We start from the raw sequence: 21,535 nt of genomic DNA on the forward strand, positions 1-21,535 counted from the left end.
TAAATCGAAAAAAAAAACCGGAAACTAGGCGGTTGAAAATACAGCCCGGATTTCTAAAGATGAAAATATTTGTCGTGAAAAATAATTTTATAATGGCACCAGGTGTGCTGTCTTTGAGAATTGTCTGAGACAGCTGATTGAACGTGGCAGCAGCTGAGGAGCGAGTGACTGCGCCAATTTCCCACCGTGTTTACCCCTTAAAATATATAACACACATACATAACTAATTTATTTGGATCCGCGGCGTTGGAATTGGGCTGGCGAAGAGCACCTGCAACTTCCGCGTGTTCTAATAGAGAGGCCGAGAAATTTCATGGATGACAGTAAGCGCACCGTTGTAAACAATTAATGACAGCGGTAATGACATCATACACATCATCGTTTCCGAATAGCCCATTTTCGTGAATGTGCAACGGTTGAAAATATTATCTTAGGAATTATAGCATTATATGTTTCTCGTCTGCTGTAGGGGGGGCCTACAATAGTTTATTTTCTCGTACAGTATGGTGCGTCATTATCTCACTAGGCCAACGTCTACAGAATATAAAATATTCGGATTTTTGTTAATGGACCAGATAAAGTCGTTACAGTAGAAGCACACGGACGGACAAGATTTTCTTTATAACAACAATGTGGCGAAAATTTATAGCTGAAATTCAATAAAGCAATTGTTGTTGAGCATATGGAATGATCTTTGCTTAGTGTTTTTTTACCCTGCAAAAACGCGATGCTACATGACCTTTACAACATTGATGGTATTCGCGTAGGCGTTAGGGGTGGGGTGCAGAATTAAGTTAAGTATGACCTTGTTTTCTCTCGCTTCTTTGGGTTTAAAGTATTGTTAAAGATATTGTGCACCATCTTTCTCTACCCCCTCCCCCCAAGACATGATAAGGAAAATATGTAATTAGGTTTCAAAAGCAGTTTAATTTGTATATAACTTCTATTCGCATGATTTTTGATAATATATACGTATATGTAATTTATAAATAATATATACTGCTATACGATATAATTTTAATACTATTTAAATGAAAACAGTAATCAAATTAATTTGTATTTCACCGTCAATAAACCTTAACCAGAAAGTTCGTTTGTGGCACATGCACTCATTTGTTCATTAAAACGGTTGTTTCACAATTAGTTTTCCGACAGATCTTAATATTTGAATAGAGCATCGGCGTGGGGGGAGAAAATTAAATAATCAAAAGTACTTTTACTGTGTCAACTGTGTTTTGTTTAGCCTGCATTTACTCTTGCCAATTTGTCAAACAAAATTATTTCAAACTAATTACGAAAACCAAAGATATTCGTTTTCTCGAGCGTGTGTTGCATAGTGACAAACATTAGCGTAATATTTATGTAGTTTATCATTTAACATAGAGCGAATATGCATGAATATTATTAAAATATGCCTGCAAAATGTGATTTATGATGTAAGATTTTTTGGGTTGCAAAACGATACGTTTAATCGTACGTAATTAAGAGGAAATATAGGATCACTGCTGTAAGATGCGTGGGATGTTCGGGATTATGTTAATGATTACCAGCATTTATTATTATGCTAAGGGTCAATCGGCCACGTTTGACGCACTATATTTTCTCCCCTGCTCCGCCCATGTATAGTGATTCTTTTTTGAAATTAATAGTCATTAACTTAAAACGAGTGCACCCTGCGTGCTCAGAGGTGCGCGGGAGCACTGAGGGACAAGCAAGTGTGTAGGCAAGGCAGAGCGTACTGATCGTTTTTATGAGCAGTGTTATACAAATATTTCCATAAACTTCATCTTAAAATAAACCGCCTGTTATTTCCAATAATATCTGTCCCTCGATCCAGATGCTACATTTTGTTAGCTAGCTACACATGACAGCAGCAGATTTGCGCACGTGCTACTACGGCTATGCCTAAATGTTAAAAACTACGTCTCGAATGTTGGTTACTTGCAATTCTATTTATACGTTCTTCTGCACTCTTGCAATCTAAGGCGAGGCTTTACGGGAAGCTGCGCAAGAACACGAGATAAATAATGCATTTTAAATTAATATTATGCTTAAAATTGTAACACCGTAATTTCCATCATTTATTGTCGAGTGCTGGCTAGTCAACTGACCAGTTGATGACGTTGAAACTTATAGACTCAACATGTAGATAACTTTGATCAATAATTATTCATAATGTACGTAGTTGTCTCTATTACGATTTACCACTTAGTGATGAAACGCCGACACTTTATACACTTAGTTTAATTGATATTTTGGCACCACAATGAGATTTTTCAACAAAATTCTTTTAAAATATTACTGATACACATTTACTGCGAGCTAGCAAATGAGATCTCGCTCCATCTCCCCGCAGTGCACTAGAATCCAGTGACACACAGTTTACGATTCTCGGTTGTTAGTCACAAGTCGGCACAATGTGCTCTAAGTAAAAACAAATGAAACCAACGGTGCCAATGTTACGCCGCAAACAGTTCCACTACTTGAGATGCATGGTTAGTCTTTGGCAGCGTGAAGTGGCTCGTGTATTATAAGACACAGGCCGCACATTCAACGGCAGTGTTAAAGTGACGTTTTTGCTTCCAGGAGGCTGCGCTGGTTAGTCAAGGGTGCATTACCATAGGAAATCTATAATTATCGTTAAAATACCCAAGACAACAGGGTTGAAGGTACAGAACAGTACAATGTGCGGTAAGACCTCTTGCCTATATTTTATGCGGGAACAACAAATTGCGACATTATTATTGAACCTTTATGTATTGTATTGTTGTAGAATTTTTTAGCAGAAAGATTGAGCCTCTAAGGAAAGATATACAACAAAACAACTTAGTAAGTGCCTAATAAAAATACGAATATATTATCTCTGAATTTAGGGCGCTTTCTTGTTGTTCTTTCATATTGTGGTATATACGTGATGAACTAGTTTAAAAAAATTGTATTGCAAAACATTTTGAAAAACAATTTTGCTAGAAAGTTCGTGACCTGTAATTAAAAGAGATACATAATTAAACAGTTGCTTTCACCATTTACGGTGGAAGAGACACTATGGACAATCATGACATTCGTGGTGGCAACCCGCTAAAGTCGACATGAAGACTAAATATGGACTCATCTAAAAAAAGAATCCAAAATTAGCTGAAGATGTGAAGAGATGGAATAGCTTATGGAGGTCTCGTGTGCCACTTAGCGATATGATGCACAAAAAAGAAAATTATTTTGCTATAGCTTTACTAAAGAATTAATATGGTTAACTCTTTATGGTTTACACTCTGCGATATACTAGCCGTATGTTTATATATGCACAGCTTCCGTGTAAAAACCGTACATCAAATGATTTTTAATACTTGATTTGTTTTAAATGACTTCTATTTTACTGCGAACTGTGACCCTTAACACCTGTATTAAGACACTTAATGGTTACTAAATGTTTGCCAACTCTTGTTATACTATTAAAGCTTCGCTGTTATAACATAAAAAAATAGCACACAATTGTTGCTAACAATAATTAAAAGTAGCAAGCATAAGATGAGAGTTTAAAAAGTTAAATGCGAGCCAATGATGCGTCATGCCGAGTAAAAAACTAAATAAATTTTAGTTAGTACAGAAAATAACGCCAAGCGAAACTTCAAAATCCCAATTTGTTTGGGTAAGGATATTCCCCGACACATGATACGATGATGAGATAGCTAGAATACATAATCTGTACATGATTACAATGATGATGTACTATATATTTCTGCGTTCTCTATACGCGTGCACAAAAATAGTTGTCACAATCACCATGTCGACTAATACACACGACTCACGTGGCCGCAGAATTATTTGCGTGGGCTATATATTGAAATTGCTAGTTGCAGTCGGTGGTTTGTATCACTCGGGCGATACGGCATTATATAACAATCAGGTTTAGCTAGTCACTTCCTAGTATCGTCTCAAGGGGTCGTTTACGTTCGGGCGGGCACTCGCCAAATCTTTGTTCTCAGTGTTATAACTTAGACATCGTCCTCGTACGCGGCCTGATGATATCGCCGTCTTTTGTCCCAGCATCTAATGAACGGACAAATAATGAACGGCTACCCTCATGTGTTATGTGTACCGAAAAGACGCTGTAAAAATAAACAGTAATATGTGATTTCTATTTATGACCGAGACTATTAAATCCGTTCCACAAATATATTTATATCTCTTGACGAGCTGGGATAAAATAACGTTGGCATTCTCGGCGCCAGCTTCTGTTTTCTTTTTAAACGGACTAACAGGTGTTGTATGTGTAAGGTAACAATTACGCCCGCATAATGTTGCCATCTAGTACTAGTGCACTGGTTGGTTTGTGCTAACAAATCATGCTCGCAATGAGATAGTACCAGGAGTAAGATAATATAGGTAGTAACCAGGTATATATAGGTAATATAGGTAGGTACCAGGAGTAAGATAGATACCTATATTATCTTACTCCTGATAGTACTTCAATGCCGTTACGGCGTATTTTATACGATCAGTAAAACCGTCGTATTGTATTTTCGTACAAAGGAAAACAATAACAAATTTAGATTCAATTAGGGTTCCAGCAATGTTTACTTGTCGTCGTTTATTTAATGGTATATGTCGTGAAAATAACGCAGCTAACATGAAACTATATATCTTATTTTGACACCCAAATTCTGGAATAATAGATAATACAAAAAGTAGTAAACTGTCTAAATGTTTGGTACACGAACCAGAAGTGAGGGGTGGGTATAATGGAATGCTGTGAGCTCTCACAGCGAGGCACAATCGCGCATTTTAGTGCTTCAGATGGCAATTTCTGGCATCTAGTGATAACAATAACAATAACAATAACAATAACAATAACAATAAATAAAATAAAATCTGAACTGGTCATAACTGACTGCTTCGCATTTTTTAAATCTTTTTATTGTATGGATTCATAGACAGGCGAATGTCATTGCAGTGATATTGATTGTTTACGAATAATTCTCAAGTGCATAGCATTTCCATCAAATGAAATCTACTATAAAGTATCCAAGTAAAACACACACACATATGTGCGAATATACGTCACTATATATATTTATAGTTTTATTGTTTAGCGAGTACTTGACTTAAGCACTAAAACGAACCCAGTTGTTACTGAATGCGGGATAACAACAAACAATTCACTAGCAAGGCTAAGAATGTTATACCGCAGAGTCAGTGACCCGAACACCACGGTTCAAAATGTAACTCATTATGCAGGCGACCTATCGTACGACTGATTAGGAAATCACCGCAATTCAACCACGAATCGAATGCTATCTAACTATCCACATGCAAATCAAGAAAACTGAACGAAAGAACGTGACTACGTATACAAACAAACCTACGTAATGAATCTAATGCGCCGATGTTTAACAGAAAAACTAATAATCGTAGATTTAGTTCTGAGACAGATATCTTTGTTGAGGAGACGCATGGAGGCGAGTGGCACAGAATCATCGGCTAGCATTACTCGCATAGTAATTATTCGGAAAGGGGAACTTGAGCGTTGCAAGTATAAGATAGGGATCGAGGCACTACCAGATGATGGCGATAATTCTTTGCTCGGACCAATTTTTGTTTCTAAATACCCTATAGTAGGGGTTCTAAGCTCCCAAAAAGAGGTAAAGTGTTCACTTTTTGATAAAAGCACCAAATTTGGCACACATGTACTTTGATATGTGCTTAACCGAATTAGAGGTGGACCCCAACGAAATCGGCCTTTAAAGTGGGCGTGGCATCGAATTTTCAAAATGGCCACCATGAAATTTCAAAATACATTTCTTAAGACATATCAACACTTCTAATTAACATTTTAGTGACTTTATTTACTCGACTGTGGTTTTTAGACACTAGGAAATAATTAAGTTAATCTTTAAATATGATAAGATGTTTCTCATTTGCATATTTTCAAAATGGCTGCCGTGAAATGCCAAAAATACATATGCTTGGGCGTATTTTCAATTCTAAATAATATTTTTGAGTGATTGTAAGTGCTAAGTTATGGTTATGGAACATGATCGAGCAACCGATTAAGCTATTAATGTCATTACATAATTACCTCATTTGCATATTTTCAAAATGGCCGCCATGAAATGCCAAAATACATATGCTTTGGCGTATTTTCAATTCTAAATAATATTTTTGAGTGATTGTAATTAAAACTATTAAAATTAACTTTAAATGAATTCTTATTGTGTTGACTTCTGTTGAGAGAGTGAGAGAGAGAGAGAGAGAGAGAGAGAGAGAGAGAGAGAAGGCCTCTCTCGCTGTCTGTATCTTCTCTCTCTCTCTCTCTCTCTCTTCTCTCTCTCTCTTCTGTCTCCTCCTCTCTCTGTGTGTGCGTGTGTGCGTGTGTGTGTGCGCGCACGCGTGTGTGTGCGTGTATGTGCGTGTGTGTGCGCGTGTGTGCGTGTGTGTGTGCGCGACGCGTGTGTGTATATATGTGTGCACTGTGCGTGTGTGCGTGTGTGTGTGTGTGCGTGTGCGTGTGTACATGTGTGTGTATCTCTCTCTCTCTCTTTGTCTCTCTGTCTTTCTCTCTCTCTCCCTCCCGTTCCCTCTCTTTCTCTCTCTCTCGCTTTATCAAATAACGACGGATACACATCCGATGGGGTAAGAGCTTCAGTCTGGTATGCATGGACAATCATACACGCATGAGAGCGCGCATATTAAACACGAACTAGACAGAGGGCACTCACGGAGAGTGCATACCTCCGCCAGCATGTAACATGTATGTGTATAGTAATGTAATATATATATGTATATATGTATACACATATATGTAAAGCTGGGGGCACACGAGCGTATTTTTTCGCCCGATCGCGACGATTAAAATCGCCAAGCGAATTTATACGCCCGATCACGAAGGGGCACACGTAGCGAATTTGAGAGCGTACGCGTACGCCACTCGACGGAACACACACATCACATGACACGATCACGGACATCACATGATATCAACAACACCTCCGATTGGTTTAAAAAAATCGATCGCTCGACAAAATACGCCGGCACGGGCCACACGAGCGAATTTGTCCAGCGTAAATAATCGCCATAATCGCCGGCGTAAATAATCGGCCAAACATATCTAACATTTTTGATACGGGTGATTCGTACGGGCGTACGAAATCGGCGTCGACGTGAACGGGCACACGGGCGAATTTTTCGAGCGATTTTAATTCGCCGCGATCGGCGAAAAAATACGCTCGTGTGCCCCTACCTATAAGGCGAGCTGCTGCTGAATCGATCGCGCGAACACTACACACACACACACACACACACACACACACACACACACACACACACACACACACACACACACACACACACACACACGAACGCACACACACACGAACGCACGAACGCACGAACAAACGAGACCGACTACATTACCTCCCCTCCACTCCGTTACTCCGTTAACTCCGTGGGCGGAGGTAACAACCCACTATACGAACTCTTCACTCCTAGAACTCCTCACCCTCCCCCGGCATTCCCCTCCTCCTCCTCCCCTCCCCCCTCCCTCCCTCTCCCTCCGCCTACATTCCCGATGTCATTACTACGTCCCTTCTCTTCCCTGTCTCTGTGTCCCTGCTTCATCCCCGATTCCTCCCTTTCACAGACCCTCGTGATCACCATCTCTCTCTTGGCTTCCTCTTCCAGTGAGCGAGAGAGAGAGGAGATATAATGAAGCAAGAAGACACAAGGGGACGAGAGAAGAAGAGAGGAGAGAGAGAGAGAGAGAGAGAGAGAGAGAGATAGAGAGAGAGATATAGAGATAGAGAGAGAGAGAGATAGAGAGAGAGAGAGAGAGAGAGAGAGAGAGAGAGAGAGAGAGAGAGAGAGAGAGAGAGAGAGAGAGAGAGAGATAGGGGGAGAGGGGGAGGGAAGAGAGCAAGACGGGGAGAAAGAGATGATGTATGATGGTAACATGACACCTTAGAATGGCGCGTGTGTGTGTGCGCGCGCGCGTGTGTGTGTGTGTGTGTGTGTGTGGTGCGTGCGTGCGTGCGTGCGTGCGTGCGTGCGTGCGTGTGTGTGATTGTATGTGTGTGTGTGTGTGCGTGTGTGTCTGCCTGCCTGCCTGCGTGTGCGTGCGTGCGTGAGTGCGCGTGCCTGCGTGCGTGCGTGCGTGCGCGCGTGTGTGTGTATAGCTAGCCAATCTAGCCGTGTCATGTTGACGGTGGGCAGCAGACAGACAGACAGACAAGACGATGACACACTAACAACATGGCAGCAACTAGACAGAGGGCACTCAAAGAGAGTGCATACCTCCGCGAGCGTGTAACATGTATACATGTGTATAACAGCTGGCTCGCTGCTGGCTGCTGCTGACTGAATGCCCTAAGGCGAGCTGCTGCTGACTGGACGCCCTAAGGCGAGCTGGTGCTGAATCGATCGCGCCAACGCGTGTAACATGTATACAGTGTATAACAGCTGGCTCGCTGCTGGCTACACACACACACGAACACACACACGAACACACACACGAGAGCGATCACATTACCTCCCTGCAACTCCGTTGCGCGGAGGTAATTACGGAGATTATGAGAGCAATAACGTATAGTCTCGCATTTACAATCACTTAAAAATGTTAATTTGATATTTCATGGCCGCCATTTTTAAAATAAATTGCCACTTCCCCTCAAATGGGAAACTTTATTTTTAAGTTGATCTTAATTGATTCAATGTGTCTAAAAACCATGGTCAAGTATATAAAATCACTCAAAAATGTTAATTAGGAGTGAATGTATGCTGTTATGATATTTCTTGGTGGCCATTTTGAAAATATGGTGCCACGCCCCTTAAAACGACAAATTTTGTTTTAATTTGATCTTAATTAATTCCTTGTGTCTAAAAAATATAATCAAACATTTAAAATCACTCACAAACGTTAATTAGATGTGGATATATGCCATTTTTTATATTTCATGGCGGCCATTTTGAAAATTAAGTGCTACGCCCCCTTAAACGGCAAATTACGTTGGGGTCCACCTCCTATCATGTTTAGAATATGTCAGAGCACACGTGTACCAAATTTGATGCTTTTATCAAAAAGTGAACACTCCATGTGCTTAGAACCTCTACTATAGCGGATGGGCTGGATGCCGAGATATGGCATTTACACGATTATTTTGTGAAAGCCTAATGCTGTATATCATTGCTGACCGAATACATATAATGGTTATTCCCCCCACGAGAGAGATTGTACTCATTCTCTCTGCCTCTCTTTCTCTCTGTCTCTCTTTCGCTCTGCCTATTTCTCTCTAGCACATGTACTGTCTGTGACAATGCATCTTGTGTTATCACACCGGCCGCTCTTTCTTCTGTACATCCGCTTCATGGGAGCAGCATATACACATACACTCGCCTGCCGTCACGCTAGCTTCGCGCCATCCTGCCTCTACATCACGGGCCAAGACTGCGCAAAGCAGGTGCATAATATGACGCTCTCCCTCAACGACGATGACTATATTTCCCCCCAGTAATCTCGAGAAGCCATTGCAGCCGCGACTGACTAACCTGCAATAATACAGCAGTAGCAGCAGCCGCCGCACCAGGACTGCAGTAGCAGCGGCAGCAGCTAGCTCCGCAACTGCATCCTCATGGTAAACAGATACATACTATTTTAAGGTGGGAAAAAGATATGCCGCAGATGCCACACCATTTTTAGAAGTTAGGGCAAGGCGTGATTTCGCCGCTGTGCGGCGCTCCGACCAATCGCAGCCGCCGATAGTGTTTCCGCAGTTTTTTCATGTGCGATCGTCATCCAATAGAGCGAGCGGTCTTACAGGAAACATCACGGAAAGAAACCGATCAAAAACACTCGTGAAAACCGGAGCCCAATTTCTCTGCGCACCGTGACACAGCTGCTGCTGAAATGTATGACTTGGCTCGAAGCTCGTAGGCGTTGCGCGGGATGTCTGAAGCGTGTCTGCCAATAGTGCGGTTCATATTGCCCCACCCCTTGCATTTTAAATCATATCGCCCTAATTAAACAAATTTAAACGTATTTTTAATTGTATATTTAGCAGTTTTCGTAGGCGCTATGGATATACGTGGTAGTTATTTACCTCGAAATTTACATAGGCCGTACTCACCAATGAGCGTGAAAATAACATCGGCAGTCAGCAAATCTATCTAGCAGTCTATCTATCTATCTATATACCATCAGATAAATTCTGGCATTTAATAATTCATATTGTCCAGAACTATATAGACATTGAAATAAATAAAACATGTGCACCCTTTCTTGAAATCATTAAACTTAAAAGAGCTTCATTATTTATTGTAAACAACAAACGATGTGAGTGCCCGGACCCCGTGTAACTACACCGCACCAGTTCATATTGCGGCTGACCTTGTTTCACGCGGTTACTATAGAGAACCTAGCACAGTATTTGTAAACATGGAGCTAAGACCTTGTTCAATGGACACCGATGGGAATCTGTTACCCGAATGTTGATTGAAAGATTCATATAGCCGCACAAAGTGACCGTAGTAGTTTCTGCGTCAACTGACTTATTCCAATACTATTTTCATCTACGCTGTTTAGACATTTCACGTTGGTAAACATTGTAGAGATGCTGTGCCGTACGTACGCTGTGGGTTCTCTGAAGCATGCGCATACCTTTCGTTCTGCCATTCGATTTTACCAAGAGTCCATAATAGAAATGTCTATTCAATTTCGATGAATTTCTAGATCATCATGATGAATTATAGATGAATTCTAGATCTAGATGAATTTATTATCTTCATTTTCTAAAAACTTTTATTTAATTTCGAGAAATTTCTAGATCCTCATGATGAATTCTAGATGAATTCTAGATCTAGATGAATTCTAGATCTAGATGAATTTCTATTCAATATGATTTTCTTTTATGGACTCTTGATTTTACTATTGCATGCATATCGGCACTACTGCCTGATATCACGCGACGTCACGCTCATATTCAGTGGCCCCCTTATCCATGTGATGCATGAAGCCATAACCTTGTGTTTGTTTGATATTGTTGCTACATGTCTGTCTTACGCGGTCGCAGCATTCTAACACGGCACGCACGTATGTGTCACTGTAGGGGTGTGCGTCTCGTCATCGTTAGCGCTAGTATAGTTTTTTCGGTTGCTATGCAGAGAGACAGTATAAAATGCCTTCAGCTGAGCGAGCTATACGGTCGCTTATTTTGGTTCCGGTTATTCTCGGCCCGTGCAATCTAACTGACACAAACACTTTCATCATGAACATGCCGCCAGCCAAATTTAAAAATAAACCATTGGGAGCGTTGCAGCTTTGCAGGGTACGCGCAAGGGTAACTGAAGAAAGCAGGGAGAAGAAATACGAGTACAGTAATGGATTTGCAACTGAATACGGGTGCTTCCCTGTCAATGAAAGTGCTTAGAAGATTGTGGGAAAGGCCAACACCAGGTGCTCCATGACATGAATACTGATCAATAAAAGTAGGTGGCAGCACTATACTGTCATTTCGTACCCAATTAATTTACATGCATGCACATGTTCCCATGAATTTAGGCGATATTACTTAAACTTGGCTTATTCTCTCTGCGTTGAATTGTAAATTGTGTGTTTGTAATTTGGTTATCGTACACACAATTTTAACGGGGTACGGGGGGACGTAGCTTATTCTGCCTGAGGGGGGGGAGAAGCCACGTCCGGTTCGTGTTCCTGGAAGTTGACCGCGGCAGCTATAGCCACTGACCATATAATAGCTGCGTTCACACGTATACACGGCTTAGTTGGTACCGTACTTAGTTGGTGCTAAGTCCGGTTAAAATGCGTTCACACGAGATACACGAGATTCGAGGCTTAGCTAGCTAGGTATAATATAGACTGGTACCGGGTCGACAGTTCCACACGCTACCCTAACGTCGTGCAGCGAACGGGTAGCAGTCTAGGTTAACAATACGCGGCCAGCGTGGTGCCGAATATACGCGGCTTAGTTGGCGCGGAATATGATTCCGCGCTAAGCAAGCCGGAGCATTCGCGGCTAAGCAAGCCGTGGCTAAGCAAGCCGCGTATATTTTAGCGTGTGAACGCAACTAATAACATCTATGTAGGTTTGTACTGTGCTAATAATACACCTACAATCTGACAAAGGAGATCGTTGAAGAACGTAGAACCATGTATATAATATATTTAACATATATTATAATGATTATATAAATGCACATTAGTTCCTAGGCTCATTCGAGATGGGCCTGGGATTTTTATTCGCGCTGTAATTGAAGGTTTTCGGTAGCAATGGCGACGCACAAGTAATGCAAAACGAATAGTTATCGAACATGTCGACAACAGACGCACATCACCAGCCATGTTTCGGTTGTTCCATTTGTGAAAATTGTGTGCTAAAAAATTAAAAAATAAATTGAAAAAAATATTGCGGCTGGCGGTGGAAAGGCGGAATCTGCTGACAAACCTTCTGCTGGTGTTAAATGCAGAGACGAAAAAAACCTCATAGAACTGATACCGCGAGGGAGCGAAGTATAAACGTCAACGCATCAACGTTTAATTTAATTTAGGCACCGCACGCTAAAAATTAAGCAAGTCGCTAGTAATAAGAACGTTTTAGACTGGTACCATTTTATCGAGCAGAGTGCGGCTTGGATTCCGCGGATTTAGATGGGCACACAGACACGTTGATATGAAGACGATTTCAGAATGGCAGCAAAGCGTGTTGCCCAGACCACGAAGCGGCGTTTTAACGCGCGTAATTGTAAACGTCGCTTCCGAATGCAACTCGCGATTTTTGCTGCGATATAATATATCGCTCCTTGACATACGCAAGCGCTCGAATACAGGCGTGTGTGTGGAATAGCTGTACGCCGACCTATATAGTGCATACTGGCGTTCTTCCGCACAACGAACAGTTTAGTATACGTACCATGCGTAAACAATTTCCGGCCAGAACGGGGGTTCATTGCAACCGTAAACACGGTAAATCATCTTCCCCTAAACACCTAGTGTTAGAAACTAGTTTTGGGTGAATTAATGTATGTCGGAGATGTACAGGGAACTATATGACATCGCGCATCGTGCCGGTATGACGCCCCCTAATTAATCGCCTGCCGGCAAACTTCGTCTTACCCATCAGCCACCTGGCTGGCTGCTACCATCAAATCGTTTCGCCGAAGATTGAGTACCTGATATTATACTCACATGCATAACACGACCATATTTTCTCATATTTTCTCTAAACTATGTTGCTGCATTTCTCAATTGCTGGAATGCACTTAGCTAATGGCTATTGCTAAATGGAAGCGTTGCTACTGAAACTTACAAACGTGTGCGAGCTTTTACGCGTCCCGTTATAAATCATGGATCGAAAATGAACTAGTTGAATTATTTATATGTACACGGCACCCCATTTGCAGTTCACAGTGCGTGTGACCGCGGCAACTTTCAGAAATAATAGATTATCACGCTCGAATACTTTTTGTCTGGAGTTATATAAAAACGAAAGTATTGGAACGTCGTTTATTTCCCCTACACATCTGCATAGACGATTGCGCTATAAGCAACAATATTTATTCTAGAAGAACCTAAGGTGCCGCGAGCGAAGAAACACGGGCAGCATTATACAGTGATGTACGAGAATCATGAAGCTTCGCTGAGATAATTTGCGTATATATACAACCTGATCATGCAACATTTATTACTCGTGAGCCTCGAGGAAATTTGTTGGCGAAAATTTTGCGTAACGCCTTTTTTCGCTACTTCCGATTGTCGGCATATTTTAACACGATCTATACTGTCACGGCGTTTGTCCGCTCATCGACGCAGAAAAAGGGGCCCCAGATGTGAAGCTGCTTTCCTGGCCATTAGATGCTGAAATTTGCATCAATGCATGAGTTCTTCCTTTTACACATGACGGGGCGTGTCATCTTTCGAATCACAAGCTCAAGTTTATTTAGTTGAGCTATAGTTTGTTGCATTATGGATTTATTACGATAAAATTTGTTCATGAGAAAGTAATAGGTACTAACCAAAAAGATATATTACAAAACGCATAATTGTCACAATATTACCGTATGTGGAGTAGTACTACATGTGACAGTACACTTTATGACTATTATATAGCAGAAATTATAGAGCGTATATATTATTATAATATTATAATTACTACCATATTTATCTAACAATACCATAGTTACACAAATTATAAGCTTATGATAATACATATATAAAGCCTAGTTTTTACATCCTGTGTTGAATCCCAAACTTGGAGCCACAATACGAAACGCCGCATTTTCTGGCGAAACTTCTAGAACACGCAAGTGAACGACCTAATCTAAAATTAAACGCAGAGCAGCCGATGCGATGATGGTAGCTAGACGAGAAGTCGTAAGAGACGTGGAAGAGTTCCTAATAGCTTTACACATCTGCTGCTCCATGCACGTCGTACGTACATCCAGTTTGAGAGGCGCACGTTTGATCTGTTAGCCATGTCAGGGAACCTGTCAGAATCATTTGCAGAACGATTCCCGAACGAGGCAGAGTGGCACCCTTCTGGTAGTATAGAGAGCAGTACCACCGCCAAAACAGCCACTGTATGCCTACAGAGATGGGGCAACTGTGTAGCATACTGTTTTTTTTTTACGAAATAGCGGTGTCTGGTCGTATAAAGAAATACGGAATACGTTGTTAAACCGACCACCTACAAGAGTTACATCTGAGTATACACAGTTCCTTATTTTTACTTCGGAATGGTTGCACATTGTTTTCCAAGTATATACACCGCATCCCATGCAGCCATCTGCTCGTGATTTGCAGAAGTATTTCGATTATCCGTGACTGCCCACGCAGTCATCCTTGTCTGAGACTGTAACAACACTTTTTAGAGACTCTCTATACATTGGGAGGTACTAGAATTCTGCCAATGAAGTTGCAATCATCCGAGGGCTTGGAACAATGGTTACTGAGAGATTTCAGACCCTTGCTCTCTTGTTTATCCAGCGCTTTATTTCTGCGAACTATAAACAGGGATAGCATAATTTGATTCAAATATCTTGGACAATATCTGCGGTTGAGAACGAGAGACAATAGTGATATATGCTTCCGCCTCCTCTCTCACATACTCTCTCTCTTTCTCTCTCTCTCTCTCTCTTTCCCTTTTTCTCTCTCTCTCTCTCTTTCTCCTTCACACGCTCTCTCTCTCTTTCTCTCTCTGTCTCCCACTCTCTCTCATTCTCTCGCACTCCCTCGTTCTACCCACGCGCGCGCAAGCATGCACGCACTCGCTCACACACACACACACACACACACACACACACACACACACACACACACACACACACACACACACACACACACACACACACAACGCGCGCGCGACGCGACGACTACACACGACACACACACACACACTACACACACACGCGCACGCACGCAACGCCACGCACGCACACACACACACACACACACACACACACACACACACATGTTGTAGCAAGCAATACTGTCTGAGCAGGCCTACCCGAAACGTGAAACCTCTGTTCTAGTCACTACTACGCGTTCACCACATGGGAATCAGAGAACTTTACTAGAGTGTTATAATACAGACCAGAACCCATTCATCTCTATTCATGTTGTGCTGGCATAGGTGACTAGTATATAGTTGCTGTTAATAACACAGTTATAGTGCTATTAACTGAAAATAATTGTTCGGTAGCGTGTCAGTAAATGACTGTGTAACACTTTGGGCTTTTTTCAACGAGTGTAAGAACTATATCAAATGTTTGCAGTGAAGCGCATTATACTGCACCTATTGTTACTATCAACGAATCGTAAGTGGTGTTTTTAAGCTCCTCATTGGTATTAATTTTTAAATAATTCTTCTCGCAATTGTCAGCTAAATTCTACTATGAGTTGTCACAGTATACGTGTTGTATTAGGACAAATCCATCAAAGTATAGGAATATGAGTGCCGATAATAATTAAGACCTAATATTGTCAATATTTTGACAATGCAATATTTTGGTTACATGAAAAAGTTACACGTTTGTCACTGCCGTGTGGGGTGGAATTACCAATGACTGAAGTGCATTCAGTTACATTCTGCTTACAGTAAAGGCAAAGTTTTTCGTGCTGCTGCTCACAGCTAGGGTAACCTTTACACCTATGTTAAATTGTTGTTTTTATGCTTATTTTCCCGGGTGAATTTATTGCCTAACATAAAAAACAACCGGAGAACCGCGCCATAGTCACATTTAAAAAAAATGGTGCAAAACATAAATGATTTAACTTATATAAGAAATGAAACAAAATGTTTCATGATTTCATAATCTATCGCTACTACTATATAGTTGTTATATATATATATATATATATATATATATATATGATTTTCTTTTAATATGAATAAAGTAATTTATTCTACCACCATGCAGCCATCTTTAATTGCGACGAGTGGTTAATATAACCGCATACATCATCTATTATAACTCGCATCCAAATTAGTTTTAGCGCAAAGTTCACATCTTCCAGCACCCGCTTTGATGTCAACAATCTTAAAACACGACCTCGTGGCGAGTGTCAGCGAGCTCATCATTAAACATCTGAATGTGCAGACCAGATGTCAGTGCTGTGTGTGCGTCCTTACCATTCATGTGCCGTGCTGATGACACGTAACCCATTATATCTCACATGAAGAGGGCCCGGCCCGGCTGGCGTATTGCTGTATGGCGGGTGGTCATCCTAGCTACTGCGTCATTTCATTGCTTTATTTCGATTTGCCCGCAATTTTCGAATCAAGGCAGCGGTTAAGGTCGTCATAATGCGAATCCAGTTGGTGGATATAGGGATTTAGGATAAACTCAAAAGAGCTATTAAACTTGCGTGCCTTGGCTGCGCGAGCAAGCGAAATACAGAGCGGGGGCATGTTCGCTTTGTTTCGCCGGCCTTCGCTGGGCTTCGTTGCTCGAGCAAGCAAAATTGAGACTGGGGTATGTTCGCTTCGTTTCGCTGGACTTCGCTGGACTTCGATGCTCGAGCAAGTAAATTATAGAGCGGGGGCATGTTTGCTTCGTTTCGCTAGACTTCGCTGGACTTCGCTGGACTTCGCTGGACTTCGCTGGACTTCGCTGGTCGAGCACAGGAAATACAGAGTGGGGGGGGCATGTTCGCTTTGTTTCGCTGGACTTCGTTGCTCGAACAAGCAAAATTGAGACGAGGAATATGTTCGCTTCGTTTCGCTCGCCTTCGCTGCTTGCTTGCGCAACGAAGGGGAGTGAAGAGAAGCGAACATGCCCCCGCTCTGCATTTCGCTTGCTCGAGCAGCGAAGGCGAGCGAAACGAAGGGAAGATGCCCCACTCTGTATTTTGCTTGCTAGCGTAGCGGAGGCGAGCGAAACGAAGCGAGCATTTCACTTGGAAGAGCAACGCCTTCCTTTCAAGCTCGCTTTGATCAGACTCAAATGAAGCGCCGACTTTCATATCCCATTGATATCTATTTTACATCTAACCCCCCTTGATATCTATTTCATATCTAACCCTCCCTTGATATCTATTTCATATCGATCCGCCCCCCTTTGATATTTTTTTTATATCACGATATTAATGACATTAAAGTTGGGAACACTCCTAATGGAGCGTTAGCCCATTTGCCTCTCTATAACATTTTCTTACATAGATATCAATTTAACAGTTTTGCGCATGGTGAGCGCCAGCGCCACCCATTATAAGAATATGAGTGCGTCTGCTGGCTCCATATACTGCAATGAGTGTCCGTTTTCTAGACTTTTAACGGTTTCTATTGTAATACATCGAGCCAGGATACACAGCTGTATGAGTGATGATGTCAGTAATTTCCACATACTTCCACTTTCCGATTTATGTGTTTGCTAAAAGGTGCCAGCCGCAAAATATTTGGGTGTTCAGGGGCAGTCCATATAGATTTGTTTTATTTAGAGATAGTGTTAAATATAGTCTGGTATATACTTTCGTAGTTATCTAAATCTGGAGCGGCCGGCTCGGTTCACTGGAGAGACGGACTAGTCTTTATTAGAACCTGTAGGTAATGTATTGTCAAATATCATGTTAAAGTAGCATGTCTCCTAACGTTTTCTTTCGGAAGACAGTTGGATACGCTACTACTGTAATTAAATAATTAGAAGAAATTCATTATTTGATCGCATCATGAACATGTATCATCTTTGAACGCATCATATCGTCTACAGATATCCGTATACCTTATTACCACCCAATTGTTTTGCCCTGCATCTGCTGAACCCTAGATATATCTGTCCCTGTTCGCTCACATTTCCCATTCCCGATTAATTTCTGCACTGGTAAATAAATTGCTGTTATATAGTCTGTAAATATATTATTATTATGCCCACGGTCTTATAGCTAGCCGCATTTATAACGCCGTCGGAAATGCGTCCTAATCTTTGGTGCAGTCGTATGGATGAAATGACGAAGAACTTGAGAAAAAGTGTTATGATAATTGAGGTAGTACTGATAAGATCGGCAGTGGAAACGTGGTGAGGAAGTGTGGAGTATAGCGAAGCACAAGAGAATTGTGAGGTTAGTAGTAGTATTGTGCTATGGCTTGCACACACGCCCTAACGAGCCAAGCAGTAGCAAAACATTGCGCATCATTAACTGCGGAACGAAGAAACGCTGGAAATGCCAAATGTTTTTCTAGGTTTGAATACCCGAAAACTATTATTTCAACGGATTTTAATTCTTCGTCTAAAATAGCATCCCGTGCAGCCGCGAAACCCGTGACCCGTCCCCCGTCGTTATATTGATTAATTTTCGCACTTATAATGGAAATGGAAGGTGTTTACTCAAGAATTTCATCAAAATATCTTGATTTTGTAATAAATATAAACCGGAGTTTAACGCGAATAAAATAATCATAAGTTATCTTGATTGATAACAAACGGTATGTAACATTCTACTGAAATGCCACATTTGCGTTTGCTATTTGTAATCAGGAGACGATCAATTTTAAAACCACCACACTAACCAGTGTAATCATTGGATCCAGTACCAGTGTATAACGCATGTGAGAACGAACTTAAATTTAATTAATCATTTTAATTTCGATTACTTGTTGTGTAGAGAATTTTGCTTATATTTAGTTTCCACCGCGTGGCGCAGCGGAATGCAGACGTGGATAGCGTGTCACATCTGGAAAGCCGATGCAGCAGGCTAGCTTAGTCTGAATAGTAACATAACAAGTAACAAAACAAGTAAACGAAGCAAATCTGCTGCTGGAAAATATATTACAAAAATCCGCCATGTGAATTGTGTTTGCTTATTTGGCATCGGCAATGTGTCGCAACTAATGCGCTTTAATATAATTGCATGTCATTGAAAGCGATTAGGTTAATAACATTTTAGGACGGGCGGAATGGATTATAATGGTTTAAAACGAGAAAATACTTTTTTACAAGACATCAACAGGCTTTAATTCATTACATGGAAGACATTGTAAACGCATCAAGTGTGCTATGTGCACGTGTAGTCGCGAGGGTTTAGGACGCGGTGGGCGCGCGTGAAACAATATACTGCCGGGTTTGTTTCAGGCAGCCGACGCGATGAACACAGTAAACAGATACCCCTGTACCCACACACACGCGCGCGCGCGCGCTCACCGGCCGCTGGTAGAGAGGCAAGCAACCGCAGCACTACGGTGGTACGTGCATGGCTGACGCGGGCGGTGTGTCCGTCCACACATTTCCCCGGACTGCTGACATCAGTAGCCATGGGCGTACGTGATGGCCCACCCTCTCTGCAAAAGGCCGAGTAAACCTAGCTCGCTTGTTTATTAGCCGACCGTAGAAACAATAGCAACAGTGGCCACGTACGCGCGCCAAATCGATTTTCCGATGAGAGAGCAAAACACCAACCTCGGATCCTCTCGGTTAATCATGAGCGACCCCTGATCTAAACAGGGTGTCTCTTAGCTAAGCGCCTCGCGTGCCCGTACCACCCGAAATAGTCGAGCGCCGAACTATGGCAAAAATCCACTCGGCTGAACGAATGGTAACTTAATATCTCAAACTACCAATACCCATATATGTAAGTGACGTAGTGACAGACCACCCCCCTCATCCCGTCCCGGCAGACCCCGCGGCAGACAGGCGATGGCGGCGTTTGTGTGCGTCGGATGGAGGAGGATGAAAGACTCATCGGCTGTCTATTGGTGCGTGTGTATTATACAACCACCCAGCCGGTCGGTCGGGCGCTTAAGAGAGTCTTGCCACCGTTATATACTACTACTAGGGATGGGTATGCACACTGTACGCAACTATGCTAGTGCAGCATGCCACGGCCAGGCACGCTAAAAGTCGCGGCCATGGCGCTCGCTGTATCACGAACGCTTGAACCATGGCTGCAAGAATAGGTATATATAGGTTCGGGTTCCTTATAATAGCTAGGTTGTTCGGAACGATGAGCAAAGAAGTTCGCACAATCGTCGTTTCATATACACACCAGAATGTTTTTTCCAAGCTCCGCGACTATAGTTGCCAGATGGTCTCTGCGTATCTCGCGTAGCCTACTCTGGAACATACGTGCGTGCGTGCGTGCGTGCGTGCGTGCGTGCGTGCGTGCGTGCGTGCGTGCGTGCGTACCTGCGTACGTGCGTGTGAGTAAATTTCGTGGACCACAAACACAGAACGTGTGAAATGTTTGGGAACTATTTTCCATACCAGAACTATCCAAAAATACAAATAAGCGTAACATATATTGACTATTATACCTCGGATGACACCTAATACGAGTGATTCTGAACGTGCGAAATATTAATGTGTGGCACCTACGTACCTGTGTGCTTGTGTGCGTACGTTCGTGCATACGATCATTTGTGAGAGCGTGTGTAAATGCGTACGCACGTGTATGCGTGCGTTTGTGCGTGTGTACGTGTGTACGCGCGTGCGTACGTGCGTGCGTGCGTTCGTGCGTGTGTCTGTTGTAAAATTATAAATATAAAGATATTACAATTAATCATCTCATAACGGCCACGCATTAATTCGGAGGAAAAATAAAGTCTACACTCCTAATTGGTGTTTAAATATACTGTTATTGACTCCGTTATAATCATTCCTAAGTTATAGATATATTATATTTGAACATTGAAGGCTTGTACAATAACTGCACTATACATTTCTTGCATGGCAATCCATTAATTATTTCTAAACCTCAACGGTATGTTAATGAAATTGGGCTACGCGATATATATATATATATAAATAGAGTAGCTAATACTAGAGTCCCTTTATACAGAGGATCTATTTAATAAAGTATCTCTAGAGGACTCTAGCTAATAGAGTATCTCTAGAGGACTCTAGCTAATACTGGAAGCTGGCGCCATCTATAGGGCATTACGAAGACCTGTACATCTCAGTCGCTATTTATCCAGCAAATAATTATACCAATAAGTATACAGATTCTGCCATAAAGACGAGTATGTCGTAAACATGCAGAGTAGAGAGAGAATCGCAAGAATTCGCCGGTGGCCAGTGCGGTCACGTGAAATTAACGTGACGGATA

The sequence above is a fragment of the Priapulus caudatus genome, unplaced genomic scaffold, assembly GCF_000485595.1.
Source record: "Priapulus caudatus unplaced genomic scaffold, Priapulus_caudatus-5.0.1 Scaffold224, whole genome shotgun sequence".
NCBI classification, from domain to species: domain Eukaryota; kingdom Metazoa; phylum Priapulida; class Priapulimorpha; order Priapulimorphida; family Priapulidae; genus Priapulus; species Priapulus caudatus.